The sequence below is a fragment of the Papio anubis genome, chromosome 3 (genome assembly GCF_008728515.1).
Source record: "Papio anubis isolate 15944 chromosome 3, Panubis1.0, whole genome shotgun sequence".
NCBI lineage: Eukaryota > Metazoa > Chordata > Mammalia > Primates > Cercopithecidae > Papio > Papio anubis.
Genome location: NC_044978.1, coordinates 51,479,232 through 51,501,176, shown reverse-complemented (window position 1 = coordinate 51,501,176; position 21,945 = coordinate 51,479,232).

The window sequence follows — 21,945 nt, the reverse complement described above, 5'->3', positions numbered from 1 at the left end:
TATAGTGGAAACCTGGGTGGGATCTTGGAACAGAGAAAGGACACTAGACAAAAACCAAATCAATCTAAATGAAGTATGAACTTCAGTCAATTATTTATCAACATTGGTTTATTAGTTGCTATAAATATACCATACTAATGTAAATTATTAACAATAGGAGAGATTGGGTGTTGGTAATGCAGAATTTTTGCTCCTTAGTTCAGCTAAATCCTGGTTCTTGTGTCACACCAGGAGAAATTAGGCACACAGACACATTAAATGGTAAGGAGAACAGAATTTATTGGGTGAAAAGGAAAAAGGAAAGAAAGCACTCAGCAAAGTGAGAGGGAGTCCTGCCAACGGGTTCCCACCACCTCACACTTTGAATACCAGGCCACCACACAAGAGCTGAAGAGGCCAGGCTCCTCTCCCCTGCACAAGGTGTGATCCTCCCATGGCTCCACTCCATCCTCCCAGTGCACAGGCAGGTCGCCAATCCACGATGGACATGTGCATACAAGACTCTGGGTGGTTCCCTCATCTGCACAAATGGATCTGATGTAAACATTTGTGGGGTGGGTCAGCGATTCTCTGGGTACCCCCTTTATCTGCCTCCTGCATCTGTCATTGGATACATGGGAACTCTCTGCGTTGTTTTTGCAACTATTCTGTTAAGATAAAACTATACTAAAATTTACAAGTTAGTTAAAAAGAAAACTTCAGGACAACCATACACACTACACTATATAGATAGACAAATGATGAGTTTGCTGAGAGTGAAGATTTAAACACACTTCAGAAACATTTATCATAAATGTTAAATAAATGTATCTGAAGTGTATTTAAATGTATTTATGTTTTAGGTATAGAATAAATGCTTAATATATAAATAAATAAATTGATTAAAAAGGTAATATTTTATTGTAGCCTTGTTTACTAATTTTAAAAATTACTTTTTACTATTTTTATAGTTTTGAGAGGAGAACAAATTAAAAAAAGTTGGGCTTATTAATTTCATATCAAACAGAGGAACAAATCCCTATGTAATATTTCTTTTTAGCTAAATTTAAAACAAAATAATAATAGCATAGTTTTTGTGATTATTTCCATCATAAATCAAAAGCTTTTTAGAGACATTATCTCATCCCTTCCAACATCATTTTTTAGATTAAGGCTGAAAAAATGTCAAGCACATCTTTTTTATATAAAGGATAGTACTTTAGTAATTCAGGCTGTGACTAACATTGTTCAGTTTAGTCATTTCTAGGCCTGAATTGACCAATTTCCTTTGGGATGTATAACTATTTTTAGCCCACGGCAGATATTTATATAAAATTCCCCAAGGAAACCATCTACTCTTGTCTCTGTTCCCAGAATCCTGATGAAAACCAAACCAAACAAAAAAAAAAAAAAAACAAAAAAACTCATGAAAATAATATTAAAGAGCAAGAACTTATCTAATATAAAGTTTATCATACTTAAAGGGGCTTTTTTCAAAATAGGTAAAACTTCAAAAAATGGTAATCATATATCGGTAAGATAGGGAAATCGATATTCTTCTATATTACTGGTGATAATGTTGATTAAATTTTTTGGAGGAAAACTAGAAAGTATGTATCATTCCCCCTCAAATAATCTTATGTATTAAAATGTATCATAAGTAAAGAATAAAAAATGTCTTCAAAGGAAAAAAAAAAAAAACCTCAATGCCTGCAGATGAGATTTAACATAGCATACCTTTCAACATTTTAAAAGAAAACTAAAAAAAAAAAAAAAAGCAAATCATAACATGTACAAGAGTAAAGAGCTGGATAAGAAAATAATATGCTATTGAAGAGATTTATGTGGTCATTAAACTACTTGCAAAGAATATGAAACAATACAATGATGCCTTTATTAAAAAGTCACTACAAAAGTGTATAGTAAGAAAAATTAAGCTTAATATTGATTATTCTAAATAATTGCATGTCTGATTTTGACAGCTATATTTTTCTAAAGCTCAATTGATCTGTATATTGTATAAAGCAGACTTATGTATGTCATATAATAACATTCAATTTGGTGAGCATATAGAAAGTCATGTTACCCCGAATTGACCATTCTTGAAAGTATCATGAATGCTCTTCTAGGGTTGTAATGATTAACCAGAAAGGAGACACTAAATTTCTTTTCAGGCACAAGCAAAATGAGTCATGCACCACAGAGTAAAATTTGAGGAACTCAAGTAATTATTCATAGGTCGAATTGGACACACACTTACATACACATACAAAAGTCTTGAAAGAGAAAACCTAGCTTTGCTTTCAGGCATTCTATTAGCTACAGACTTGTAAAGGAGACCAGATTAAACTTTTTAATTTTCTCTGAACGTTTATAAACTCATCTCCTACCTGCCTGGTTCCTAAAGCCTATGCTCTATCATTAAGCCAACAAAACGAGATTAGTGTATAATATGATTTGGCTGTGTCCCCACCCAAATCTCAACTTGAATTGTGTCTCCCAGAATTCCTCTTGTGTTGTGGGAGGGACTCAGGGGGAGGTAAATAAATCATGTGGGCTGGTCTTTCCTGTGTTGTTCTCATGAGAGTGAATAAGTCTCACGAGATCTGATGGGTTTATCACGGGTTTCTGCTTTTGCTTCTTCCTCACTTTTCTCTTGCCGCCACTGTGTAAGAAGTGCCTTTCACCTCCCGCCATGATTCTGAGGCCTCCCCAGCCGGGTGAAACTGTAAGTCTAGTTAAATTTCTCTTTCTTCCCAGTCTGAGGTATGTCTTTATCAGCAGCCTGAAAACAGACTAATACAGTATAATAGCCAGGATTTTCTTCCAGATGATCTTTATCTCCCAGTATTACACTTGTGAATATGTTACCTTACCTGACAAGGGGAGTTTGCATATGGAATTAAAGCTGCTTATCAGCTGACTTTAAATTAGGGACATTATCCTGAGCTGTCAGAGGACCCCAATGTAATCACAAGTGCCTTTATAAATGGAAGTGGTTTACATACATTTTAAACATTTGTTCCTTACAGTAATTACTTAAAGGAGATAATATTGTATGCTAGATGTCTTCCATTTGTTCCTCTAGACCCACTTTCCAACCTTCTCCCTTCTGAGGAAGGGGTGGTTAAAAAAAAAAAGACGGCATAAGAGTAGATGAGAGAGATATGGCAAAAGAAGAGGCAGGAGAGAAGAGGCAAGAGAAGGACTCTCCCACCCACTACTGTCTTTAGAGATACAGGCTATGAACCAAAAAGCACAGGCAGCTCCGGAAGCTGAAGACAAACCACACTGCCCACATTCCTGCACTGCCCAGACTGAATTTTGCCAATTACCTGCCTAAATCAGAAAATGGATGCTCACTAGAGTCTCCAGAAGGGAGCATGGCTCGCTGACACCTAGATTTTTGTATTGTGAGACTAATCACAGGAATTAGCCTGCGCACTTGACTCCTGAAATTGGGATATATCTATGCCTGCAGAAACTCATGACATGCAGAAACTATGAGTTAATAAATGAATGTTATTTTAAGCCATCAAGTGTATGGTAATTTGTCACAGCAGCCCTAGAAAATGAATAGACTCTCTAACTAACATTGATGCTTCAAATACCATAGGCACTGTGTATATAATCTCCCTCATACACATGTTTCCACTGATATTCAACAAAAAAAAAAAAAAAAAAAAAGAAAAAGAAAAGGGAGGAAGAGAAAGTGAAGGGTCGTGGAAAGCAGTGGCTCAAAGGAAGAAGAAGAACTAACAAGAGGAAGAATAAGAGGAGAAAGGAAAAAAAAAATATCATTTTACAAAGAAGAGAATGCAAAGCAACTCATAGACATTTAGTTGTGAGCTATTGCTTAATTACCGAATCAAGATTTTTTACTTCAGCTACTGAATTCAGGTGAAAGAAATGATCTCTGTTCTATTTATAACATGAAAGAATTCTAAAGCACATATGCTGAACAGATTGCATTTGCACTTCATCATCTCAATACTCTTTCACGAGAATGAACAGATAAGCCCACTTCCTCCAAAACAACTGCTGTGGAATTGTACCTGTGGTCCACCTGTCTTACACTATGTGTTTAAAGGACTGGATCATAGGTTGTCTATGAAGGGAAATTCTAATATCATGTTTGCTAAGGTTTACACCAGCCAAAGTGCATTGAATTCTAATCTTAGACTCAATTAGAAGCACAATTATCACACCTCCTTTCTTCCCACAGAAATATCTTCATTACTAACACAGCTCTTGGCCAGCAGGGCAGTGGTTAAGACTAAATGCTCAACCCTCAAAATCCCAGGTTATATTGAAGCACATTTTCATGTATTAAAATGAAACAGTCTATCCTGGGATTGGCTCAGAAGCAAGTTAATTCTTGTTAATGGAGTTCTTGTTGTTGTTGTTCTAGAGGAAAATCCCCTTAAAAGCTCCCCTGGTGTAGCTTTCTATTGAGGCTGGCCTGCAGACAGAAATTTCCTAGAATGAGAAGGTTTTTTGCACTGTGGAAATGTTTAAACATAGCCATTGATTCTGCTGGCCAAATACATAACAGAGATCAGCGTTGCAAGAAGCAACTGTTACTGGAGCTTAATAATATCTAACACTTTCCCATACTGAGGGTTATTCATTCTAAATATTAGTCCGGAAGTCTATTATGATGCTGTCCCTATCCACTCCTAACTCTCCACATTTCCTCCTCGTACATGTAACTTTTTCCAAGTGTACAACAAAAGGCTCTTTCCTTCAACAAACAGCCTGCAGATAATTATGTTTTTCCTCATGTAGAGAGGAAAGAGGGCATACATACAGCACAAAATAGATCCAAATACATAGTCTCAAAGAAAAACTAGAAAAATAATATCTGTGGAAGTTTACTCGAGCACTAACCTTTCTCTCTTTTTGCTTTCTAAGAAGGATCATCCATTGTCAATGGTAACTCTGAGACTTAGGATGAAGCTTGGCTAGCTAAGTTTCTACCATCATCCCTACCCAACCAATTGTGAGTGAATAATTTATTAACCTGAATAACAATGGTCCACTATACTAGAGTACACTCAAAACTGTTTATGATGACTCCGGTGAAACTACAATTTTAACATAGGCAGGTACATAGATACAATATGCATTTGCTCTCCAGCCTGGGAGAAGTTGGGTGGAATGTTTTATATGCATGCTATATGTCTACTTGGTGTTATTCTTTATGGTTCACTCATAAATCATTTTCAGAGACACATGCACATATGTAGACATATACACTAAATTCCTCATTCACAGGATTCATATGAAATTTTATTCTATAATAAAGCTACTTCTCTTATAGTACTATTGGCATTTTACCTCTATGTTTCTCATCCATGGATGCTATGAAAATTATATAATGAAATATACCCTACTGTTGCCTAAAGCATATGTGAAAATTAATCATTTTCATTTTTGTACATAGAGAGAATATAGAGAATTCAAGATCAATTGGAAAAAGGTACTTTCAAGTGGAGGTTCTGTTGGACCCCAACAATAACATTAACTTTTTCATGTGTTGCCAACAATGTGAGCCTCTTAAGTTATATGAATCATGTTGCATTATTAACATTATTTCAAAATCAATGTAATTTAGTACCATATAATTTGTATATCTGTGAGTTAAGAGGTGCCGGGCATCCACTTCTCCTTTACCAGATTAAAAAAGTGGGAGAGGATTACACCAATAACTATTTGATTTGTTCAATCATAGGGTAAAAGTAAATCAGAATGAAGTGATGAAGATCAACAGTACACAGATTGGACAATTCAGTAATTCTAATGCAGAGATCTTTTATCAAAGGTTGTCTTTTATTTGTTCAGAATGTAAGCATAAATATTGTCTGCTTTGCAATGAGATGCAATGACAGCATAGAGTTGCCAAGAGGCTTGAGCTGTTCTTTCCTCATCAACATGAATGGGGTGTTGCCTTAATGTTTAGGGGAAGAGATAAGATGCAAGCAGCTGTTTTCCCCCTTGTACCCTTACAACTATAGCTATTCCAAAAGTTTTTGTTTCTCCTTTAGGCTATAAGAAGTTTAAGTCTCTACTTGAAATATATCACAAATAGGAAACAGAAAACTTTATAACAAAAAATGTAGAAGAGAGTAGTAGAGATGAAAAAATAAAAATAATAAAAAAAGCTTTCCTACAGTTCTTGGCTGCCCTATTAATATGCTTATTGATCACATTGAGGGTCTTCTAAGAATGGACAGATTTGAAAATAGCTATAACAAATGTACAAGTCATTCCATCTATCAATATTTGACTTCTGTATAATAAACCTTTCATTGACATTTGACAGATATTTATGATTTTCAAGTGAAGCACTGTTGTTTATTTTGATTTTGATCTATAATTTGAAATAATCTTCCCAGAAGAATATTAAATATTGTGCTTGACACATCAGTTGAAGTTATGTCATCATCTATTACTAAAATATACCAACATAAAATATTAGATGGTTTTCTGTCAGCCTAAAATATTTCTGACAGTGAGTCTTAAATAGATCATTAATGTTCATACTTCGGTTGCATGACGAAAGATTCGGTTCATGATTGAAGAGCCTTTTCAGCTTTCAGAGTTGTGCTGAGCTTTACAGATCATAGAATAACATAGCTGGAGAAATCTTAGTTATTCTTTAGTTTTAGAACAGCTAAAAGTTTAAAGAGGTTAAGTGATTGTTAATAGCCTACACGTGAAATTTGTATTAAGTAAAATAGTCCTTTAGTTATAAAAACGAAGCAAAAATTCAATATATCAGAAAATATGCAGAAAACATTTCTAGTCTTGTGCATGGTATTGTGTCTGATCCTTTCAAATGAGTTAGTCCTTTAGATATTGAAGAAGTTAGAGAAGCATGTTTTATCACAATGCCAGAATGTGGTATCATTAGATGGTTGAAACACTTTTAAACTCTATTCCTAGAACAGGTTAGTACCATTTGGATAACGAATGTTTGATTCTGTCAATAGTGAAAAGTCGGTGAAATGTTTTAATAAAGGTTTTAAAATTATTATTTTATTTATTTATTTATTTTGAGACAGAGTTTTGCTCTGTCACCCAGGCTGGAGTGTGGTAGTGCAATTTGGGCTCACTGCAGCCTCTACATCCCGGCCTCAAGTGATTCTCCTGCCTCATCCTCCCGGAGTAGCTGGGATTACAGGCATGAGCCACCACACCCAGCTAATTTTTTGTATTTTTAGGAGAGACAGGGTTTTACTGTGTTGGCCAGTCTGGTCTCGAACTCCTGACCTCAAGCGATCCGCTCGCCTCAGCCTCCCAAAGTGCTGGGATTATAAGTGTGAGCCACAATGCCTGGCCCTAATAAAGTTTAGATAGTTGGATTTTGATAAATATTCATTCATCCAGTTTAACAAAGTGTCATACAAACAGTAAGCATATTAATATGTTTTGTTATGCTGATGAAACTGTGCGAATGGAAAAAACCCATACCACACAAATGAGAATTCATTTGCCTTCCAGCAATTTATTTTCACTTCCTGGCCTCCAAATTAATAGAAACTATAACAAAATGTGTTTGGAAAGAAGGTTTGATCATTATATTTCTCCTTTTCCAGACTATGCAAACTAATAAATCATAATTAACACTAGGGATATTTTAAGCAGGATCCATTTTACCATTATTTTTATAATATATAATTGCAGCTACAAATGTATGCTCCTGAATAGCTACTTAATTTTTTTTTTTTTTTAGAAAAACACATTTGGTTAAAATTGTAAATATTTATAAGACAGGGAGATGAGGGAACTTCTAACCTTTATAAACATACTCTCCTTTCTTATTCACATGGTTCATTTCTTAAATACAGTAAACATTCTATTTTCAAAACGGCACATAATTTCTCCTTACCTATCCATAATGTCATTTAGTTGATCAGCAGATGCAGTTTATTATCATTTTGTCACTAACTTAAGAGTTGATGCAAATTCCTACACTGAACAAGTTGATACATTCCCACTTAAGAAAATAAGATATATGCAATTGTGATATATGTTAGGTAATAAGTTTCAGTGTTAATGAATGCCACCTTATTGGTGCTAGCTACATTTCATTCATTAAAACAGATAATATAAATGGACCTTAAGCGTAATGCTTCGTACAAAAAGTTAAGAATTCAAATTAACTGAGCCTTCTGTAGTATTAAAAACCTACTTTGAACTTCCAATGAAGAAGATAAAAAGGTGTAATTTTCAACTTCAGATTGCGATTAAAAAGGTCAATTCAGCATGTATATTTGTTATCTCTAGTTCAATATGATGTATTTAAGAGACAGCCTATGATTTTCATAAAGGTCACTGGAGTTGGAAATGCCAAATCTCATTAGTCTTAATCAGTTGATATAAAAGTTACCTACCTGCCTGTATGCTTAATGCAAGATTACTCAATTTCTTCGTTAAATGATTCTTTTAAAACTCCATGCTTCTTGAAACATGTTTTGTTCTAGGAAGAGAACTTTTTAAAAACTACTGCACTGTATGTTTAATTTAAAGTTAAAAATATTTCTGTTCTGCCAGCTTAAACACTGTCTTATTTGAGCTACTTTCTCTATATATTTGACTATAACTAGAAGATTAGAAGTTTGTAGAAATAAATGTATGCAAAGAATGTAGCACGTCTCAAGTTTTTACAAGGAATTCATTTAAAAAAAGTCATGAACTTAAACAGAAAGTTGAACATTTGTGCATATGGTCACACTGCAGAGAGGGTAATTGGGACCAGCTGTTACACTTTGTAGTTTCTGAAAGCCTGTGTATTGCCTTCTAGCTACACTGACTTTGTGCAGGCCTTAATAAAAGAAATTAAAGAATGTGCAAGCCTGAATGACTTCCACATCCCTCTTCAGAAGAGCGTTAATTCAGACAAGACATAGAAGGCATAGCTTTTCCATTGCCATTCATCTCTGAGCCACATGCAGATGAAATGATTTTTCATGGAAATTATTTAGTGACTTGCAAACTTTAATCATTCTGCTCGTTTCATTTAAATCTATCTTCTTATAGTAAAGTATCTTAACCACATCAGAGTCAAAAAGTTTGTAAACACACACAAACACACATAACAGCAATACTTAGCATCTCACTTTTCATATCCTTGCTTAAAATATATTCAGATGTGAGATATGATAAAATAGCATATATTACATCAGACAAAAATGTATATTTAAGGGAAGCATAATAGAATTGTGATATTCAAAATTCTTCTTCTTTCAGAATTTCAGTGTACATCAGGATTCAGTTATAGTGAAAAAAATAAATAGTCGTTCAGGCAAGGATTTTGGGAAGATAGTGGCAGCAACTTTTAAAAATCTTACTGAATACCCACTGTGGTAGACAGAACAATGGCCCCCCCACAGATGCTCATAACCTAATCCCTAAAACCTGTGAATATGTTAAATTATGTGGCAAAGGGGATTTTGCAGATATGATTAAATTAAAGATACTGAGATGGGGGATTATCCTGGATTATCCAGTGGGCTCAATATAATCACGAGGAAAGAAAGAGACAGGAGTGTCAGAGTCAAAGTGAACAATGAAGACACTACACTACTGCCTTTGAAGGATGAAGAAAAAGTCCAGGAGGCAAGGAACTCTGGCAGCCTGGCAACTGGAAAAGGCAGTACTATGAGCAACACAGCTTTGCAGATACCTTGATTTTATCCCAGTAAGACTGATTCTGGACTTCTGATCTCCACATCTCTAAGACAATAAAGTGTTGTTTCAAGTGGTTAAATTTGTTGTAAATTGTTATGGCAGCCACAGGAAACTAACATAACAGTAGAAAACTCAACAGTAAAATCAAAATCACTGGGCAACATTTACAACAAAATTAGGCCGCAAGATATGCCTAGGAGCACCAAAATCTTGACTGGAAGAAACAAAACCTACAAAGTACTCGCAACTATATGGGAAGCAAAAAAGGGATCAACAGGGTAGCGTCCAAGGCACCCAAAAAGACAAAGACATAAACTTGGTGGAAAGTGTGCAGAGATGAAACTAGGATGGACGGGGCAGCCCTTTACAGCAGGTGAGTTCAGGGAGCTGATAGTAGAAGGACCAAAGGGGCTGGAGAAGCTCTGCCTCTATGAACCCTAAAGAGTGACCTATCAGGATTCTTTTCTAAGAAAGGGACAATGCCATGAGCAAAATCAAAATGGAACAAGGCACAGATATCAGAAATAAGGTAAAATGTTCCATCAAAGTGTTGGAGCCATCAGAGCCAGGAAATCACAGAAAACAAGCTGTCATGTAATTTTATGTCACCATGAGAGAGCAGGAGAGAGAGAGAGAGAACAGAACCCCTGTGAAGTTAGAATGTTCCCTAATTCTAAAATTCCGAGAAAATTTTACACAAAAATAGACAGGAGAAAAGTTTGAGGTCAAACCCTATACAAAATTACAGAAAGAAAAAAGAGAATAAGATCCCTACAGACAATTACAGCATACTCTGAAGATGTACTCAATAAAGCAGATCAAACTATCAAAAGTTATTAAGAAAATAATGATAAAAACTAACCAGCATAGCATAAGAATAGTTGGGGTCCCTAAGAAGAAAACTAAAATGGGAGAACAGGCCAACCACAAAATTAATTAATCCACGTAAACATTACAGAACAAGAAACTTTTCCTGAAATGAAAGATTTTAATCTACATGTTGAGGAAGCACACTAGACTCCAACATCAAGACATAGTCTAGTAAAATTATTGGTCTTTCTAAAAAAGAAAGAAATATTTCAGGTATTAAAAATATAAATGTACAATTTATCATTAGGCTTTTTTTTTTTTTTTTTTTTTTGAGACAGAGTCTTGCTCTGTGGCCCAGACTGGAGCGCAGAAGCATTATCTTGGCTCACTGCAACCTCCACCTCCTCAACTCAAGTGATTCTCCTGCCTCAGCCTCCCTAGTAGCTGGGATTACAGACATGCACACCACACCCTGTTAATTTTTGTATTTTTAGTAGAGATGGGGTTTCACCATGTTGGCCAGGCTGATCTCAAACTCCTGACCTCAGGAGATCCGCCCTCCTCGGCCTCCCAAAGTGCTGGGATTACAGGCTTGAGCCACTGTGACCAGCCCTATCATTGGACATTTTAACAATGGTTTATGCTGAATAAAATGAGAAATTTATTAAAGAAAACCAAGAAAAGAAAGTGTGAAAAAATAATTTTATATTCAGAAAAACTGACTTTCAAGTATTAAGAACACAGAAAAACTGCTGTTATTATTAATAACACGAAATAATTAGAAAATGTTGTTCCTTGAGGACTTCCTAAGTGATTGACCGGAACATATACTTTATATAACCATAGCAACTAGAGAGACATCAATACATAACTACTGCAAAGATCTGAAATGAAAACTAAATGCGGTTCAAGAAGGAGTGAGTATAGTAGGCCCTGGTCATACACTCTTATAAATATAGGATAATTGTTTTTAAATGATGAAAGAATAGGGAAAATAAATGCAAAAGCTATTCATACTTTTATAATTATATTAGTAATAGCATTAATATTATCATTTTGCAATTTCCATATGTACTATAGGCTTAAAACAAGCAAGCAGTTATGTGTGTCCTTGAGAACCAGGATTCTTGCTATGAAAGGAAGGATGCTTAGATGTCATTGAGAAAAGGTAAAATAAAGGCTCTCTAGTTCTGACTTTGAATTGGAATCAATACGATCTTATAAGGTATGTTATCTTTGCATATATGTGCATTTATTTCCTTGTTCAGTCCACTGAAAGGGCCTAGAAACTATGACCAAATCATTAACAGTAAGTATCTCTTGTATCCAGTTCAAAAGTCTTACATAACGTTCCCACTAAAATAAAACAGTGTTTACTGGGAAAAAAAAAAAATGGCTAATTCCAGTTCTGGAGCAGGACATGTTCAATATGAGCCACATCTTATACCAGATAACAAAGAACTATCAAAGATTTAATAGGGTTATGCCAAAGGAACTCAGGTGCCAACTTCAAGAGGTTTCCATTGACTGTGGATGGAATAATTTGAGCTTACATGTTGATAACAATTGCAAAGGACTTGAACCCATCAAACATGTGTAAAGCCATGTGTTCATAATTTTATTTTAAAACAAACCAGTCCCCTTTAGGTTCACTAAAAAAAATAAACATTCACCTTGCCTTCCCATATCAACCACAGAATTACCAGATAATTGATGCTGGAATGTGTCTCTGTATAACAACATCTCAGATAATAAATAAAAAAGAGAAGTGATAGCATTAGAATACTTTCATATTGTGACCTCCAATGAATTAATAGATACAAGTAGTAGCATTAATGGCTACTAAAATCAGAAAAAGATAGAAAAACAGATAGCATTTTTTTTATAGATCTTTCCAAATATCGTCTATAATCATGCCAAAGGAATGAAGATCTCCAAATCCAACAGCCATTTGGCAGAAAGTAAAGAGAAAAATGAACACAGCAAACTGGACCATGAGTATGCAATCAACAAAGCTCAGCTTCTTTAGTGGATAAATTACCAGGAAAATAAAGGGTTTGAGGTATTACTTGTAAACTAAGACATATTGCTATAGTCTTATAAATGTATAAACTAATAAGATTTGCTAAATGTAACGGCTGTAAAGTTAATTCTTACTACATACCTGATGCTGTACTAAAGTTTTACTTTTCTTTGATCCTCACAATTCTTTGAGTTAAGTGCTGAGGCAGGAGAATCACTTGAGCCGGGGAGGTGGAGGTTGCAGTGAGCCGAGATACCATCACTGCACTCCAGCCTGGGCCACAGAGCAAGACTCTGTCTCAAAAAAAAAAAAAAAAAAAAAAAAAGAGAATGCCTAATGATAAATTGTACATTTATATTTTTAATGCCCAAAATATTTCTTTCTTTTTTAGAAAGACCAATAATTTTGCTAGACTATGTCTTGATGTTGGAGTCTAGTGTGCTTCCTCAACATGTAGATTAAAATCTTTCATTTCAAGGAAAGTTTCTTGTTCTGTAATGTTTACATGGATTAATTAATTTTTGTGGTTGGCCTGTTCTCCCATTTTAGTTTTCTTCTTAGGGACCCCATCTATTCTTATGCTGGTTAGTTTTTATTATTATTTTCTTAATAACTTTTGATAGTTTGATCTGCTTTATTGAGTACATCTTCAGAGTATGCTGTAATTGTCTATAGAGATCTTTTGCTCTTTTTAATTTCTGTAATTTTGTATAGGGTTTGACCTCAAACTTTTCTCCTGTCTATTTTTGTGTAAAACTTTCTCGGAAGTTTAGAATTGGGAAACATTCTAACTTCACAGGGGTTCTGTTCTCTCTCTCTCTCCTGCTCTCTCGTGGTGACATAAAATTGCATGACAACTTGTTTTCTGTGATTTCCTGGCTCAGATGGCTCCAGTTTACAGTGAAGAAAGCTTAGATACATAAAATTTATGCGTTTAGTCAAGGTCAGAATGCCCACAGATCATGATTCTAAGATTTTAATCTTCACCAATTGTAATAAAAGCCTATAGTTTTAATACGATAGTATATTTAGTGCTATACATTATATAATTTTAATAATTCTTTTCTGTAATAAATTGGAAGTATGATAAATGTATATAGAAATTTAAACCACATATTACAATATAATATTATAATTAAAAATTTCTTACACTCAAAGTAAAGCACCTTGAATTTCAGTAATATGTCACAGTCAAGGACTTGAATCATGTTGTAAAAGCAACGTAATGCTTTGTCAGTGAGATCATTTGATTCGTAGATAAAATGAGGGATATAAAACTTCCAGAATGCCTGGGAATTCATTAGAAGGTTGTGTGCAGACAGAAGTTAGGGAGTCCCAGGCAGCACATAGCATGTGCAAAGGCACAGAGGCATAGTGTGTTCTGGAAACATATTTGTTTGGTATGATAAGAACAAAGTATGGTTCAGCAGGAGACCTGCGGTATGATAAGAACAAAGTACGGTTCAGCAGGAGACCTGCAGTATGTACAAATGCAGTCATACTGAAGAGGGCCTTCCAGTTTAGAAAGGCTGTTAATATTTATAATTTGGAATGGTATAATCACTGTTGTATTGTAGCTAATTAGCTTTGGATACTTTGTATAGGAACAGAATTCACAATCAGTTGTGTAGATACTAAGAGGATCTGTAGAAAGGCCTTGGAATTTCTGGAAACTTGAAAAACTGAGCACACTAAATGTTGAATATGTATGTTTTTGCATCTTTCCTGGGAGACATCCGATAACTTTTAGCTGATTATCAAAGCATTCCATAGAATCATAATGTTAGAAGATGTTATGAATACCACTTAGGAAATGTATTAGTGTCCCAGAGTTTCTGTAAGACCAAGTACCACAAACTGAGTGGTTTAAAAGAACAGAAATTTATTCTCTGTCATTAGTGAAGGCTAGAATCAAGGTTTCAGAAGAAACATGCTCCTTCCAAATCTTCCAGGGAAAATCCTGCCTTGACTCTTCCATCTCCTGGTAGCTCCAAGCACTCCTTGACTTGTGACAGCGTAACTCCAAATTCTGTGTGTCTTCATATGACCTTCTTCTCTCTGTTTGCTTGTGTGTGTACCCTCTCTTTTTATAAAGACATCAGTCCTTGAACTTAGTGTACATAATAATGTACACTAATAATACAGTGACTTCATTTTGAGATCACTAATTAATTTCATCTGCATACCCTATTTCCAAATAAGGTCACATTCTGAGGTTTCAGGACATGATTTTTTAGGGGACACTATTCAACACCCTGCAAGAAACTAATATTTTAGTCCGGGAGAGATATGATGACCAAGAAGGAGTACACAAATGAAAGAGAGAGTATTCAGAACATCAATTTTTGTGTATGATTGGATTTAATAATTAGAGGTAGGAAAGAATTAAAGATGGATCCAAGGTCTCTACTTTGGGAGAGGGAGAGATTGTTATCTCATCAACTGAAATAGGAAATAAAGATGTAGGTGTGAGATGTAGATCTGCATGGTGTGTTTGATTTGGACATATTAACACGAATATGCCTTTCTGCTCTCTTAGGGAGAGATGTCTCAGAAGCCATAGAAATAAACCTTAATCTCAGCCTGTGTTGAAAGAGAAGTTTTGATGGAAGAACAAAATTGAAGAGAGAGGAAGGGGATTATATTCAGAAAGAGGAATACTTACATGTGAGAGTCTTTGAAAATGAAATAGCTCTGAATGTTCAGTTGTTTCACTGAAGATTTCAAGGAGGAAATCCACACAGCAGAAGAATCAAAATTCAGTGGCATGAGAAAAACATGACAGAAAATTATGACAATGTTTCCAGAAGCATAAATGAAAAGAAAGGGAAAGGTAGTTAGAGGAGACTGCAGGATCAAGTCAGGGGTTTGACTTTTGAGGTAAAGAAATTTGTTTATGTTCCAAAGGAAAGAAATCACTGAAAAGGAAAGGGTTAAAGAGAAATAGGAAGATAAAAATTTGTTGGGCAAGACATATGAGGATAAACAGGGATGGAATGTTTAGCACATGAAGTTTTAGCCACAGTTACACCTCCCTGATGGGCAGAGTTGGTTGTATTCAAAGTCCAGAGGCAGAAGCAGGGAAGAGAAGGTCATCCTCAATGTCATAATTTATCTGGGGAGAAATAGGGCATATCAATTCCTGATGTTGAGGTTACTAATGGCTTAAGGAGTGTGATGATAGTTTAGAAGAGCCCCTGGATTGCAAAGAACATGAACAGAAACTAGAGGATTGTTGCCGAACCCCGGATTATACTTATGGTAACCTCATCACTGAGAATTTCCCAGATTGCTGCTTTTCTTACAATATTTCTGGTGTGTGCTGAAAGACTCTTTGAGGTTATTTACCTCTGAGTTTGTAGATGACATTGCCTTCAGTGCTTGTCTATAAATACCAAAGAAAAGTCAATTCTGTTGTTCATTATTTTCTAAAAGTCTTTTGGAAATTTATTCAAGATATCATCTTCCACAAAACCTAAAGATTGTATTTATGTCCTTGCTGACATCAAGCAATTTATGAAGCTAAATAGAAAGATCAGTCTTAGAAACAGGGTCATAATATTTCCCTGAAGCTATCACCCAAGTAAAGTGAAACATGTTAAAGAACTCATTATAAAGAAACTTACCATACACCAGGTCTTGAAAATGAACTCTGAAAACTTGCCAACTACTTTTGAGATTAAAACAATTTCTGAGCAGCATTTGGTCCTAACTTTAATCTGTAATAACAGAAGGAAAGTGGAATTTAATTCATTTTACTACTTTTCAGAGTAAACTACCAGATCAAATAACTGGTTGATGATTTAGGGAACAGGCACTGGAGCCAGACACCTGGGTTTGAACTTGCCCTTTACTACCTCTATGACCTCATATAAATTGCTTTATCTTTCTGTGCTTCAGTTTCATGGTTGGTAAACTGAAGATGAGGATAGAAAGTATCTTACGCTTTGTTATAAAATTAAATGAATTAATGTTTGTAAGCATACAGCACCTAAAATAGTATTATATGAGTATTTGCTAAATATGTTTATTTTAATACACAAAGGTATCTGGCTGATGTTGGGGCTGCTAATGGCTTGAGGAGTGCTCCCCAAAGAGCACTTACACTCGAGTGCTCTTAAGTGCTCTTACACTTAATACAAAGGTGTATTTAAAGGTTTAGCACACCTTTAATACAACAGTGTATTAAAATAAAATAGCTTATTATTAGAAAAAAGGTTTAATTTGGCATATTCTACTGAACACCAATTCCATATAATCCCTACTCGGGAAGCTTTAAAGAGAACTCAGGTTTCACAGGTGCACACACACATGCCCACAGAGGCACACACTCTATAATTTTATTAGTGTTAGACAGTTGATGATAAAAAGTATTTTTTAAGACCACTAGGGTATGATTTAACCGTGTCACAAAATAGGGCAGATAAGGTTAGCCAATTATTTTTTCATAAATATATAGGTGAGCTTCTTGACATTTATGAGGAATGCATGTTTATGTTTTCTCTTCCTCTCAAAGGCAATTATCAAATAAATAATTATAAATATTAGAAAGTAGGTTAAGTGTGTACTATTCAAATTCTTCCAATTCTTTCTTAGATAGGTTATATACACTACATCTGTAATCAATAAATCAACCTTTAACTTTAATTAATCAATAAAATAACATATGCTTCTATGGTAGAATATCCTCATTACATATAAAATTTCATGAACTGTTAAGTCATTTGTGACTTAACAATTGTGAATATTAAAATTAAATATGCCCAAATCAACTTTTTATGTATAAATTATAGTTTGTATGTACATACCCTTTTTTACATATAAACATAGAGAATTATATATGTCTTCACATGTGTATACTAAAAGTCCATATGCAATCTGAAATATTCTCCAATGCTTTCATTGATTTGATGAAATTTTATATTTCTTTCCAAACTGGCATATTTCACTTAGCAACATATTTGCATGATTTTCCACTGCATTTTCAGCAGTGTAAAATAGTTTGCAATTATCAAGGTACAGCTCTACAAATATACTAAGACCATTTGGGGGCTAATTTTATAAATAAGTAACTAATTAGTGAATAAGTTTGTCTTATGAGTACTTATGCTTCTTTTTGTAGCCTCACAGTTTTAGAAATTCAGATATTCAACTCTTGCTAGTTTAATCTGTCTTGGAGTTTCTGTGAGTCACGGGACCAAAAACTGACCTAAAGAGATACAATATTGTGTAGGAAAGCATACTCATTAAAAATATATGAATAGCACAATATTTAGCATTAGTGCCAAATTCTAAAGGAACCCAGGTTTTACAACTTTATATGCTGAAGCATCAATGCAATTTAATAATATATATTATCTCATAATGCTTTGTAATTGATTTGATTATGATTCTTTCATACTTAAGAGATATTCTAAAATAAATTCTCTGAAGTCCCTAAGAAAAGATATTAATGAGATATTCCTACCATAGACTGCCAACTCATTCCCTTATCTACCTAGACTTCCTCTACCATCTAACTTTTAGAGTATAACTCAAATTCCCCGCCATCCACTGCCATTCACATTAATCTATTCTCCTCTCCTGAATTTCAACAGCAATACCCTATTTCCAGCAGGATTTTTTTTTTCAAGTATTTACACACTGCTCTGTGCTCTTATTTGGAAATATCATGCACTTAAAATTTGTTTCACCAGTTTCAGTGCAAGCACATTGGCATGCTTTGTGTTTCTCTTGGCTGGGCCACAGTGCTTTCTTCATGTAGCATGAAACAACAAACACTTGGAGAATCCAAATTAATACAACTTAATCTCATCAAATGCAGCATCTATGTCTAATACTTTTTTCTATCTTTTATATGATCTAAAGTAGCTGAGAGGCCATAGTATTGCTTTCAAAAACACGTACATGGTGGCTATCATCCAATTGATAGTTTTATAAAATATCTGTCAAGACATTTGACTGGTTTTACAAAATGTAGCAGAGCATAGGAAAAACAAATTACTAATTTCAAAGTCATGGTAAAATTCTCTTTACTGATCATAAGTGATATGTATTTATAAAGAAAGATATGCATTTGTAGGGAAAGATAGCTGTCATGTGGAAGAATAAACATGAAGTTACAGTCTGATTGGAGTTTTATTACTGTCCCTGTCTCTCAATAACTGCGTGATTTAACAGGTTTTTAAAACATTTTTGAGCCTCATTTTTTTATGTAGGTTAATAACATTTGTTCCACAGAGTTTCGTTTTAAATAATAGATGAAAAAACAATGACAAAGTACTTTCAAGCTATATAAAGTTAGGATTTTCAGAATTATTTTGATATCAAAATGTTATGGTGACACAATTTAAATTTCTGATTAAGAAAATTAATAACTATCTCACCTGAATTATATGAAAGAATACACACATATTCTATATATATACAAGATAGAAAGCTAAGAATAAGAAGTAAACAAAAACCATCTTGTATTTCTAAAATACTTTCTTTAAAACAACCTATAATTCAGCCAGAATTTACTGGTTACAAGGCATATAGTTATCTACAAATACAAAGAAGCCCTCGAGGAATGAAATACTGAATCATCTTTTTATGCTGCTACTCATACATTTTTATTAAAAATTTCAAAACCAACACTTGAAATGAAACTGAGACATTGTAAAACATCTGTTTTACAACTCTCCATTTCTGTCTAACCCAAGTCCAAGAAATGTTTGATAAATTTTGAAGATATTATATCCTGAGTTATTTCTAATTGCTCATTTACTCATTTATGCATCCATCCAGTCAATATTGATGTAATCAGTATTTTTTTCTGACATGCTGATAGATTGTAGGTGTATAGTTATAAACTATACACACATGTTCTCTGCCTTCATGAAGTTTATAGCTGAGTGGGGAATTCAAAATATATGTAGGTAAGCAATTTAACATACATTCCAGTTCATTCTATGCTAAGTGAAAAGGGGGATAAAATAGTGCAGATTTTGAGATCAGCATTATAGGATCTACTTTAGAAGAGTAGTGTAAAATCTTCAACTAAGTGACTTCTAAGTTGACTCATGAAGGATAAGAAGTCAATGTTACAAAGAGCAGAGAAAAAAGTCTCTGCAAAGGCTGTTGGGGAGAGAAGGTCTTGATTCACCAGAAGAACATCAGGAAGAACTTGAAGAAGCTGGTGTCGCGGGAGCTGAGAAAGCAGCAGAGGTGCAGACATGAGTGGATGGTGAATAGGAAGTCAGGACTGAAACCAAGCAAGTCCTTGGGAACTATGACAAGAATTTTCATTTTATTTGGATTACAAAAGCTATTGAAGGCTCTTAAACAGAGGGCAAATTAACAGATTCATGCCTTTTGAAACAGAAATTTTTTTTAAGCCGAAAGAGAGTAAAAGGAGAAGCAGGGAAATAATAAAAAGCCTACATCAGCACGCCACTGCACTCCAGCCTGGGCGACAAAGCAAGACTCCGTCTCAATAAATAAATAAATAAATAAATAAAAGCATACCTCAGGAGCCTGCATTGTCTAGGTGACAGGTGATACTGGCATGGACTAATGAGCTAACAGAAAGTAACAGCATCTGTCTTTAATGTATTTTCCTTTAAAAAATGCAACTGTCAGTGGAAGAACTTGAACTGGGGGTTCACTTAAAATCCTTGATTTATTTTAGGGAAAGGGGAAAAAAGAGATTTTTATTAACTTCACTGCTACCAGCAGAAATATATTCATAGAAAATATATCTCTGGTCTACCTAGTTCTAAAAATCCTTATCTTAGGAACATTCTATTATTCCAAGGAAGTTATGCTCTAAAGATTGTCAAACATTACTTTTTACACTTGTATTTAAGATTTTCTATGTTCCACACACAGTGATTTATGTGTGTGTGTGTGTGTGTATGCATCTAATTTCCATAACAATACTATCTCCCTTTTTGAGGTAAAGAATGAGAAAAAAATAAGAAACATGTCTAAGGTCCAAGGTGACACCACTCATTAAATTGAAAACTTAAATCCGGGTGCGGTGGCTCATGCCTGTAATCCCAGCACTTTGGGAGGCCAAGGCGGGTGGATCACGAGGTCAGGAGATCGAGACCATCCTGGCGAACACGGTGAAACCCCATCTCTACTAAAAATACAAAAAATTGGGCAGGCCTGGTGGTGGGCGCCTGAAGTCCCAGCTACTTGGGGGCTGAGGCAGGAGAATGGCGTGAACCCGGGAGGCGGACCTTGCAGTGAGCCCAGATCACACCACTACACTCCAGCCTGGGCGACAGAACGAGACTCCGTCTCAAATAAATAGATTAATGGATTAATTAATTCAGAACTTAAACCTAGTCTTGCCTCTACCTGACTCCAGACCTCATGGTTTCTGTCCCGATTCACCAGTTGTTTTCTTCCTTCCTTTCTCCCCTTTTTTCTTCTTTCCTTCCTTCCTTCCTTTTTGCCTGTCCCAATTTACCAATTCTTTCTTTGTTTCTTTCAAAAAAAAGTATTGGTTTTTTCCTATTTTATTTTTTTGCATTAGTTATTTATATTATTCTATTTTTAAAAATTATTTTCTACGTTCCACAAATAATTCTTAATTTATTCTATTATTCTGAACTCCAAGATATAGAAGGGAAGTATTAACTCTTAATTTGCCTTAGTTCATTTTCCATTACTGTAACAGAGTACCTGAGACTGGACAATTTCTTTATCTTTTTAACTTTTACTTTTATTTTTATTCTTTGAGTCAGAGGCTCGCTCTGTTGCCTACACTGGAGTGCAGTGGCATGATCTTGGCTCACTGCAGCCTCTGCCTCCCAGGTTCAAGCAATTCTCCTGTCGCAGCCTTCTGAGTAGCTGGGATTACAGGCATGTACCACCATCCCTGGCTAATTGTTTTGTATTTTTAGTAGAGACGGGGTTTCACCATGTTGGCCAGGCTGGTCTCAAACTCCTGACCTCAGGTGATCTGCCCACCTCAGCCTCCCAAAGTGCTGGGATTACAGGCATGAGCCACCATGCCCGGCCGAGACTGGACAATTTATAAAGAAAGGTACTTATTTGGCTCATGATGCTGGAGTCTGTGTAGTGCCAGATCACGTGGCTGCAGCTGGTTGGCTTCTGGTGAGGGCCTTGAGGTGTCATAACATGGTAGAAGATGTCACAGGTCAAGAGGGCCAAGCCTGCTACTCAGAACTCTCTCCTCTTAGAAAGTCACTATTGCCTCTCACTCCCGTGACTGCTTTTAATCCTAATCATCTCCAAAAGGTGCCACCTCTCAAATACCATAGTCAGATTTCTCACCTTCTTTCTATCTTTACAGTGGGGTTTAGGTTTCAACACGAATTTTGAAGGAGACCTTCAAATCATAACATAATCTATCCTGAAATAATTCTAAATTGGTATGTTCATCCCAAAACTCCAAGTCTGTGCAGAAGCAGACCTGCTGT